The sequence below is a fragment of the Acomys russatus genome, chromosome X, assembly GCF_903995435.1.
Source record: "Acomys russatus chromosome X, mAcoRus1.1, whole genome shotgun sequence".
Lineage (NCBI taxonomy): Eukaryota > Metazoa > Chordata > Mammalia > Rodentia > Muridae > Acomys > Acomys russatus.
Genome location: NC_067169.1, coordinates 5,474,495 through 5,485,605, shown reverse-complemented (window position 1 = coordinate 5,485,605; position 11,111 = coordinate 5,474,495). Strand labels below are relative to the sequence as shown.

Genomic DNA, 11,111 nt, shown 5'->3' with positions numbered 1-11,111 from the left:
TACCGTATCTTCAAATAATGAAATTTTGTCTCACTAAAAAGCAAATGTATCAATTTGATAAATATTTTTTAGGAGTAACATGTGGCTTTAGGTGTGGGTTAACAATGGATTTAATAGAGTCCCAAGCCATCTTTCACTGTTTTTCTGGGGCCTCTCAATAAATTTTATGTGCCATTTAGGAAATTGTTGGTAGTTTGAAACTACATTGGAGAAGCTATTTATTCTATTTCCACAAATTAGGTTCATTTAAATCTTCCATCTTCTAAGCAGCTTAAATATTTACCAGCACACTGATGGATTTTTTTCTAATTACTACAAATTCTACTAGTTTGCATGCTTTTTTGGGCGATCTTTAAAATGTTGATTTCTCCCCCTGGCAATGGGAAAAAAGGCACCTTGTTGTTGGTGGTGTTCTTTTATCAGTTAGGGTCAGAGTACATGGCAGTCCTTTGTTCATCCTAGCTTGATGCCTGGCTTGGTGGCCAAAGCTGTATTATGCCTAGGAAACATAAAAACTAAATCAAATCAAATGAAATAAAATCAAATCCAGGCAGTACAGTGCAGGAGGAGGAAGACAGAGACCTGTGTTCTGCCATGCCACATGGTACAGGTGAGGAAAGGTGCCCATAGACCTGCCCTTCTGCCACACAGCACTGGTGGGCCATAGACACACAGAGCTCTGGTTATCACCATACACTGAAGCACGAGAGGAAGAAGACAGAGGCTTGCAGATCACCATGCCACCTGCAGACATGCCTTCTGGCACTTGGCACAGGCAGGCCTTTGACACCTGCTTGATGGAAAATCTCCTATGGGACATATTGTGACATACACAGCTTCTATGATGAGATGCTTTCTATGCTGTGTGTGTGTGTGTGTGTGTGTGTGTGTGTGTGTGTGTGTGTTTGGTGGGGGTGAGGGCAGGAGAGTTTGCAAGTGTGAAGGGCAGATATGTGAGGATGATAAGATGAGTGGGACTGGTATACATGATGCTGAAACTCACAAAGAATCAATAAAAAGTTAAAAATGTTGATTTCAAGATATTGAAAGAGATTTCTCAAATTTTCAAGGTACAACACTTCTGTGTTTCCTTGGAGGGAGCCTATAACTTAAATGATTGAGTGGCTCTTACTGAATAAGAAGTTCAGAACTGTAATTGATGAAAGGAATGGTATAGAACACCTCATTTATGGTCAGCCTAAGAGCCAGAATTTATCTCTAAATGTGTAGGACATTTTATTTTCAGTAATACCACTCAACACTGAGCCCAAATTTGGAAAAGAAAAAGTTTATAATTTGTGACCTAGCATTTCATATATTTATATTCTCTGTATATTTGAATTAAAAAATTCCATTTTATGATACACACAAAAGGCATCTTAAAGAAATTAAATGGGACAATCACTTATAAATGAGGTTGGACAGCTGAGGGAATGTTTAAAGGATGGTGAATGGCCTGGATTCATTTCCATTCATAAGGTCTAAGGAGAAAGGTGGTATTGCAGCCCTAGTGATAGATGTGGATCATCTCTAGTTGCGGAGTGGTCTTTGTATAGACAAATCAATGTCACCTGACAATTCAGGTCCTGACCTAGGTTGGTGAAACTAGTAATGGTATTTCCATTAATACATCTTTGGCACAGCATCCTATTTTGGTATATGCTTCTGTATTGGCTAGTTTTCTATTACCTAGAGTCATCAGAGGAGAGAATGCCTCCATAAGATCAGGGTATAGGTAAGACTGTAGGGCATTTTCTTAATTAGTGTCTGATGAAGGAGGGCCATCCCTGGGATGGCAGTCCTGGGTTCTATAAGAAAGCAGGCTGAGCAAGCCATGAGAAAAAAGCCAGTGTCTTAGTTATGATTTCTGTTGCTGTGAAGAGACACCACGATCAAAACAAATCATATAAAGGAAAACCTTTATTTAGGAATGACTTACAATTCACAGGTTTAGTTCATTATAACTATGGTGGGAAGCATAGTGGCATGCAGTCAAACATAGTGCTGGAGAAGGAGCTAAAAGTTCCACATCTGGATTTACAGGTACCAAGAAGGGAGAGGCATGGGGAGAGGCTTGGGCATCTGAAAATTCAAAGTCCACCTTCAGTGACACACTTCCTTCAACAAAGCCACACCTATTTCAACAAGGCCATATCTCCTAATATTGCTGTTCCCTGGTGACCAAGCACTTAAATGTATGAGACTATGAGACTATGAGAACTATTTCCATTCAAACCACCACAGCCAGTAAGTAGCTGTTGTGTGACAAAATGTTTCCTGCAAAGACACAAGACACATGTCTGCTCACCCCAGCTAGGGATCCCATGGATGACCAAAGAATGGAAACCACCAAAATACAATTTGGTGAACCAATGAGTTTTATTGTTGTTACCTACAGGAGTATGGATGAAAGGTAACTTAAAAGAACAGAAATGACTCAAGGACAGTTCTATCACCAAGGTCCACCATAAGATGGGTGACAGATCACAAAAGTTGGAAAACCTTGAGCACACTGCGCAGCTCCACAGGTTAAAAAAAATGTCCTTTCCATGTGATTTTGGTCTAAATTTCTTACAGAAAACTTGGCTGCTTTCTGATTTTTCCAGGTAGTTAGTTTCATCTCAGAGTCTTCTTTGCTGCCTTTCTACTCTCCAACTTCTTTGTCACTCAGCTTCCTTTTTTTCTGAAAATGGCTTTTTTAAAATTCTGTCAGGGAGATGCTTAGGGCATCTGGTCAGATATAGGGTTGTCTATTACACAGCAAATTGACCATAATTAATAACATATTTTCTATTTAAAACTGCTAAGATTATAAATATCTTCATTTCATAAATATCATAAAAAGTATGTGAAGATATGAATATATCCTGATCAGAATTTATTTGTTTTCTTGATGATATCCATTCTCATTTAGAAGAGATGAAATTGCAAAGCACTTTAAATTTAAATTTTCCTGACGGCTCAGGATGTTGAAGAGTTTCCTAATACTTATTTATCATTTTTATTTCTTCTCTCAAGAATTATTTGCTCACTTAATTTATGTTCTCATCTTCTATGAGGCCAAATCACTTTTGGATTCTAAATACGAGTGAGATCATGTGGTATTTGTCTTTCTGGGCCTGGTTCTTGTTCTTAGGCATTATGGGTAGGACTATTGATTGTTTTTTTTCTTTGGAAGATTGGATTGCTCCTTCTGGTACTATGAGAGCTTTTTCTCAGGGAGATGGTGTCCAGTTTCATTATGGCTCAATTCTGTAAAGTCCAAGGTGTATGTTCATGGTATGTGGTGTCTTCAGCAATGTCCCTTAAATTTCTGAGATGTCTGTCATATTTATAATGAGAATAATTGTATTATTATTATTAACAGTATCTTGTGGACAAAGAAAGTAATAAATTATATTGGGCTCTTTATCAGAATTTTAGGAATTGGAGGAAAAAAGGATGTATAAAAATCATTCATGACTAAGCTTGAAGCTCTCAATTATTTTTATCTCCATAAACCTATAGATGTGTATACAAATATATTAAAGCTCTTTCTACTGAAAAATATCATGAATATAAGGACTTTTTCTATCAGTAATAAGTTGTATAGCTCCTTCTGGTATTGTGATACTAAACCTCTCAGGTTACTCAATCTTTCTGGCTATGGTCTCTAAATGCTATTTACTACTAAAATAGAAGCAGAATTACTTCTGATTCTATGTTCTATGTTTTAGGTTCTATGTCAAAAGCAGGAAATATACAAAATCAGCTTGCAACATTTGTCATGCTACAACCCAAGAAAGCTATTAATGAAAATTTTCGGTAATGCCAAAAGGAAAAAGACACCAATCTCAAGATGATTGCCCAATGGCAAAAGATGATACTATTTCAATAGGAAGGAAATGATTATGCTCACTCTCTAAGTTCATAATAATACTTCAAGAGCTTACTGATCACCTTTGGAGAGTACTACAGCACAGAAGATGGAAATACAGAACTTGTTTGGAGATAAGATTTGGAGAAAGTGAGAGATCTTCTGATTGATTCTGCTATTTCATTTTCACTGAGTACAAAAGAAAAAATGTATAAGCTATCAAATTAAAGGTGGCCAGTCAAAAGGAGGAGCATGAGCAGCACAAAACAAAACCAAAACCCAAACAATGCCACTATCTCTTATGATGATGGGTGAAAAGGAGAGTTAATTAATGCAGATAAACATTTCTCAGTATGAAAAAAAAGAATGCAAAGTAAGTTTGTACATTGAAAGTATAGGCATTTAGTCATAAACATCCATATACAAATTAATACATGACCCATACATCAACTAACCAAAAAAGAAAAAAAAAAGCAGTGAATTTAGGGTGGCAGTAAGAATCATTTCTACTCTTCATTTTTGTAGAGTTTTCTTTCTTTTTTTTAAATTTTATTTTATTAATTTATTCATATTACATCTCAAGGGTTTTCCCCTCCATTGTATCCTCCCATTCCTCCCTCCCTCCCATTTTCCCCTTACTCCCCTCCCCTATGACTGTGACTGAGGGCGATTTCCTCCCCCAGCATATGCTCCTAGGGTATCGAGTCTCTTCTTGGTAGCCTGCTATCCTTCCTCTGAGTGCCACCAGGTCTCCCCATTTCGTAAAGTTTTCTTTAGCATTTGTTTTCAATTATGCCTATGTGTCTACATGTGAGTACATACCTGTGAGTATAGGTACCCAAAGAGTTCGGAGGCATTAGATTCCTTGAAGCTGGAGTTGTGTGCAGTTAAAATCATGTTGAATTAAATTCAGATGCTCTCTGAAAGAGCATGTCTATTATGTCATGTCTCCAGCCCCAAGTTTTTATTTTTAAAATAGTGGGGAAATAAAGGTGTAATTAGAGAACTTTGATAACTATCAATGACAAGACTATAATACTTTAAAAAAGCTTCATTAATAAATGTACATTTGCTCAAAGATTTCTCTTACACAGGCCTTACTTGTAAAACTGGAAGACCAATTTGTCATTAGTGTTAAGTACAAAGCAAGGAACTAGGTACTACTATTTCTTATATTCTAGTAGCCCAAGGCTATTTCTAGAGTCAAGTAATTTATCACTAATAATGGATATCAGAATCAAACACTGAATCACCTCTCCATAATGATAGCAGGAATTAAGCTCACTATTTCAGTATCTTTAAACTAAATCCCATTTATATGTTACTTTAATAACATATAGGCCACTGTTATTCAATAGAAACATAGTGGGAGCCATAAATCTACTATAAAAGATTCTAGTGCCACATTTTGAAAAAGAAAAAGACAAATATATAATTCATTTTCATGATATACCCTATCAAACCCAAAATATCCAAAGCATCTTTCAATATGAAATCAAATATTAAAATTAGAATCTTTACACCCTCCATATATTAACTCTTTTATATCAGCATGTATTTTAAACTTACTGTAACTCTAAATTCAGGGTAGATACATTTCAAATATCCAATGGACATATAATTTTTAGGTAAAATTTTTCTCTATTGTTGTAGCTATGAACAAATATGATCTAAATTGTCTAATGATAAGTGATTATCTACAAGTACACATAAAACTATAAATTTATACATAATCTTATTAAGTGATTACTTCTTTATAGCTTGTTTTGGTTTTTAAAGGCAGGTTGTGCAGCTCAAACTAGCCTCCAAACATATTGTCGACCTGTGGAGGCTTCCTAAGTACTGGCCATAGAAGTCTGTATCATCTGTTAAATGGCTCTTTCAGTGGAAGAATCCATTCCTGACAAAATTAGAGAGAATTTAGAGATTCTTACTTCATGCTGAAATGCGGGATAATAACAGCAGTGAAATGAAATTGCAGACTAGCAAATGCTATGATTATGATGGTATGTTTGTAGTTTCAGTGGCTTTTTTCTTTTAAGTTTTGTTGTGGTAGTGATAGTCATGGTAAAACTACTCGTTAATTGTGCACTATTTTTCCAGTATAGTGTTAGGTCAGTTTTATATTAAGTACCTAAAAATCCGCCAGAGTGAAACTGTACACTTTTGTCTATTATATTCTACTTACTAAGACAGACTGCATTCAAAATTCACAAGTTAAGATAAATTTATTGCTATTCTAAGGACAAGTATGTTTTCAGTTATTTAGTTTTACTTTCATTGTGTCTTATTGTAGATTAATTGAGCTAATAAATACTTATATTTAATGAAAAAATTCATACAGTAAATTCTGATCACCAGGTTTCCTCCACCAGCTCTTCCCCAGATACTTCCCAACGCCTCACCCATCCATGCAGACAATAACACAACAAACGAACAAACAAACAAAAAAACCCAGAACACAAAAATACCTCCACAAAAAAGAAACAATAATACACAAACAAAATATTAATAAGACAAAGCTATCAGAGACAAAAAACTACAGAAATTCTATGGAGTTTGTTTTTTGTTGGCCATTTACTGCTGAGCATGGGACCTACCCTGAAATGTGGTTAATATACACTATAAGACTTCATTGGGGAAAATATATAACTTCTTCCTCAACCTATATTCCACACTGAAAAATACATATGGGATTTCAACAGTAAACCAGAAGTTGCCAAGTGGTTTAGGCAAGAAATACATATTATTGGGATGCTTTGAGGTTATTTGAGATTGTGTAATTTACAGCAAAAACAAACAAACAAACAAACAAACAAACAAAAACCAAACCAAAACCAAAACCAAAACCAAAAACCCCACCCCCATCCCCACAATTCTGATACACTTGTTTTTTTCAAGGGTTTGTACTAACTGTTTGACATTTTATTGAGACAAAAATACCTGGTGCAGCTTCTTAAAGGATGAAAGGTTTGTTTTGGCTTATAATACAAATGAATACAGCCTGTTATGGCACAGAAGGCATGGTGGCAGGATCTTGAGGCAGCTGATCACATTGCATCTGCAATCAGGAAGCAGAAAGAAATGAATGCTGGTGCTCTGTTTCCTTTTCCCTTTTATTCACTCAAGATGACAACCTGTGTGCTGGCTACAGGTAACTTAGATCTTTTTACTCCGATCATCTAATCCAGATAATTCCTTATAGAAATGATAGAGATAAATTTCTGTGCTGATTCTAAATCCCATTAAGATGACCATCAAAATTAATTGTCCCAGGAATCTTGGGATATTGTAGAATAGGAAGTAGAAATAATTTTTAAAGCAAGGTTGAGGATTGCTAAGTAAATTATACATTTATTAAGTAAAATACATAAGAACACACCCAAGGATGAGTGAGTGAGTGAACTTTTTTATTTATAGAGAGAACCATATCACTAGGACTTTAGATAGCTCATTTCATGGGAACCAACTTTAAAGGAGGGTAGGACAACTTACTATTAAAGTGGGAATTTCTGGGATTAAGTCAAGATTTTTCTGGGAATAGAATTTGTTTACATTTTCTGTTCAAGTTGTAGTTTCTTGGCCTTTGTTCATGTTCATGGAGTTGAGTACATGATGCAGTTGGCAATTTTGCGAGGCTAATAATATGGAGATGTCATTATAATGAAGGAAAGGTTAGTTAACATTTATCTCAGTGTTTGCAGCCATTTTGGGGTGGTCTTGTGTCTATAGTCTTTGATCAATCAAATGATGCCCTGCTGTGATACAGCTCTGTAATTGTATCAGCCTCTAGCCACTGTGCACTTTACTTCTTTATTCATGTTTTTTTTCCTTCTTCACTTCCCCTTCAGAGATGTCCATTCTTAATTTCCTAAGGAGTCGAAAAGAGTCAGTTTTAATTTTCCGAAGCCTAAGAAAGGAGAAAGCAGCATATTTTGCTACATGTTTTCAGAACTATAAAGAGCTTGTAAGAAATTCACAAAAAGAAATGAATTTTACATTATAATGTAGGACATGTAAACATATGTGCTCATGATGAATATAGACATAGTATATATAAAAAATATACTTATTTTACAGTAATCTCCCTTATCAGAGGCTTTTCTTTATGTTTTAATTTTCTAAAGCTAACAAGTTCTAAAAGTATTTATTTAAATACTTGTGGTAGTGCATATGTGTGCATGTGTACATGCTGCAGTGTGTATATTTGGGGGTATGAGAACAAATCGTGGGAATCCATTTTCTTCTTCTACCATGTGGGTTTTTAGATTGAATGCAAATTCTCCTGCTTGATGGCAAGTGGTATTTTTTCCTTTTTTTATTATTAATTTATTCATATTACATCTCAGTTGTTAGCCCATCCTTTGTATCCTCCCATTCCTCCCTCCCTCCCCCTTCCCCCCTATTCCCCTCCCCTATGTCTGTGACTGAGGGGGACCTCCTCCCCCTGTATATGCTCATAGGGTATCAAGTCTCTTCTTGGTGACCTATTATCCTTCCTCTGAGTGGGTGGCAAGGGGTATTACCCATTGAGCTCTTCAACTTGCCAAAGTTCTTGAAATATTAAATGGGACATTTGAGAAATAAACAATTTATCTCACTCTAAACTAGAATCATTTTTTTGTCCAGTATAGCCATACTGTATATACTAACCACCCATAAATCACTTGGTAGCCCTTTCTCTTACCATCGAAGTATTACAGAGTTTGTGTTCAAGTAACTCTTATAAAGTAGTCTAAAGCTGCATCACACTGCCTACATTATTCACCTAACTCACCATGTAGGCATAATATTTCATATTCACATACGTAGGTGAGTACAAAAAGTACAGGTAAGTACAGATAAAGGTAGGTTTAGATATTTAGAGCAAAATCACATTTACTGAAATATTGCAATATATTTTTACAAGTGTTCATTATATTGCCAGTTGTACCTAATATAGAAATTTAACTCTATAGTAAGTATCATGTATTGGAAAAATGCTGAGATATAGAGGGTTTTTTTGATTTTTGTTTTTTGTTTTTGTTTTTGTTTTGTTTTTTTACTATACCTGGTTTCACAACTCCACTAAGGAGATTTTTGGCTGAAACATGTCCACCATAAATAAGGGAAAAGGGAAAACTCTCTTCTCTCTCTCTCTCTCTCTCTCTCTGACCATTGTAGAATGATGAAGAGGCTGAGAAAGATTACCTATTCATGGTCATATTATCATTATCAATATGTAGAACTTGGCAGAATTTAGATGCATCTGTGTTAAGTGAATCTGGTAACTAGATTCTATGGAAACTAGATGAATTTGTAACATTCACACACTCAAAACATTTAAATTTATCTGTAAGGGAAGAATGGATCCCATTTAGGTATGAGATAAAGACTTAGAATTCATCATTAACTTGCATATGACAACTGATTCATGAACAATATAGCTGGCAGCTGACAAAGCCAAGATAGAAAACACATGTGTAAAAACACCATTAAACAATTTCAGTCATTTACAAGAACAAATAAAATATTATTTGTTATAAAATAAATTCATATTTTAATAGTTTATTCAAGCACTATAACATTATGGGCATACTATTCTTTAACTTCCCATGTATAGAGATTTTGTATATTTTATGTCATGGAAATATTAATACTGGCACGACACACTATTTGGTCATAGCTATTTAAAGAAACAATACAGAAAATGTTCTAGAGATAAAAGAATGATATAGATAAAGTTTTAGTCCTTCATTTTATCCATATCATAGTTGAGCCTGAGGAATTAAGAACAGAACCTATATCCTCTTAGACTTCATGAGTCATTCTAGTGTTTTATGGCTAGTTAGAGATTAGCAAGCTTGAAGGTGACAATGAGGGTAGAACCCTCTTTTTACTTTGGATTCCCAAATTTTGTGTCTTTGTTAGCACACTTATTTTAATGAAGGAGAAAACATCATATCTTTGAGACCTATTTAAGGGAAGTCTGTTTCCTTTTGGTAAAATATGGCTATTAAAATATTTTTATTTGTATGCATGTTTTGCCTGCATGTATGTCTATGCACCACATGTGTGCAATTCTATGGAGGACAGAAGAGGGCATCAGATCCCCTGAGACTGGAGTTAAACTTATTTGTAAGCCATGTGGCTTCTGGGAATCCAATCCAGATTCTCTTGAAGAACAACCTGCTCTTAACTGCTGAGCCATCTCTTCAGTGCCAAACATGGGTATTTTATAAAATATTAGTACTTTTCCTTCTTTTATTATTTTTAAAGATTTATTTATATTTTATATGCATGAGTGTTTTACCCACATGTATGTGTGTGCACTATAATCATACCTGATGTCAACAAAGGACAGAAGAGGGCACCATATCTCCTGAAACTGGAGTTATGGATTGTTCTGAGCAGCCATGTGGGTGTTGGAATTGAACTCAGTTTCTCTATAAGTGCAGCAAGTGCTCTTAACTGTGGAGTCATCCTTTCACTGATCCAAGTTACATGATATTGGCCAAATGAGGGGGATCTGTGTTGTATCTCTGGCCCTGGGTGGAGACATGATTTTCTGAACTTCCAGAAAAAATTTTAAAAAAGATTATCATGATGCTTATTGGTAAAGAACAAATGCATAATATAGTCCTTTCCCTTAAGGGCTAATTAAAAATGAACATGTCAATCATCTGAACAAGATATATCCCTTAGGAAAACTATCTGCTTTAGAGACTATTGAAAATATTATAAAGCTTACGTAAACATTGAGATTAGTCGATAATTTATGAATATTGTTCATTCTTATCCATGAGAATATTTTCCTTAACAAAGATCTCTTTGGCCATTCTTACTCCATGAGGGTGCTTTCCTCCACAATGGTCACTTTAGTCATTGCCCACTCTCAGCCTTGAAAGCATCTCACGTTATTCCGTTTTCTGTATAACATTTTTTATGTCTTGTCTGAATTCATTCAACCTATATCCCAAAGACTAGGGAGCCGAGAGTTGACTTCCAATAACATTAGTATGACTCATATGCTGAAAGATATGGCCTTCATAAGACAAGACTTTTTTCATTTGTTGTTTTCTCACACCTTTTACAGGTTAGGTTTAGGGGAGGGAAAAGTAGTTCTATTATTTCCAGACCATTTTTTCTCTTCTACCTTACACTGAGGCTTATGAAAATAATATATACCCTCATTTTTTTTTTGCAGTCTGTCACTTACCAACCCTCATGTGTCTTGGATTATTATGTACTTAGATATTTAAAAGACTAATAAGTG

General features: G+C 35.1%; 1 non-coding gene across 1 annotated transcript; it reads left to right on the top strand.

The window, feature by feature from the left end:
- Window positions 1-368: 368 nt before the first annotated feature.
- LOC127186042 (small nucleolar RNA SNORA48) lies at window positions 369-512 on the top strand. The gene has a single exon (XR_007830296.1). It is a non-coding gene; the product is annotated as a small nucleolar RNA SNORA48 (small nucleolar RNA).
- Window positions 513-11,111: the final 10,599 nt, after the last annotated feature.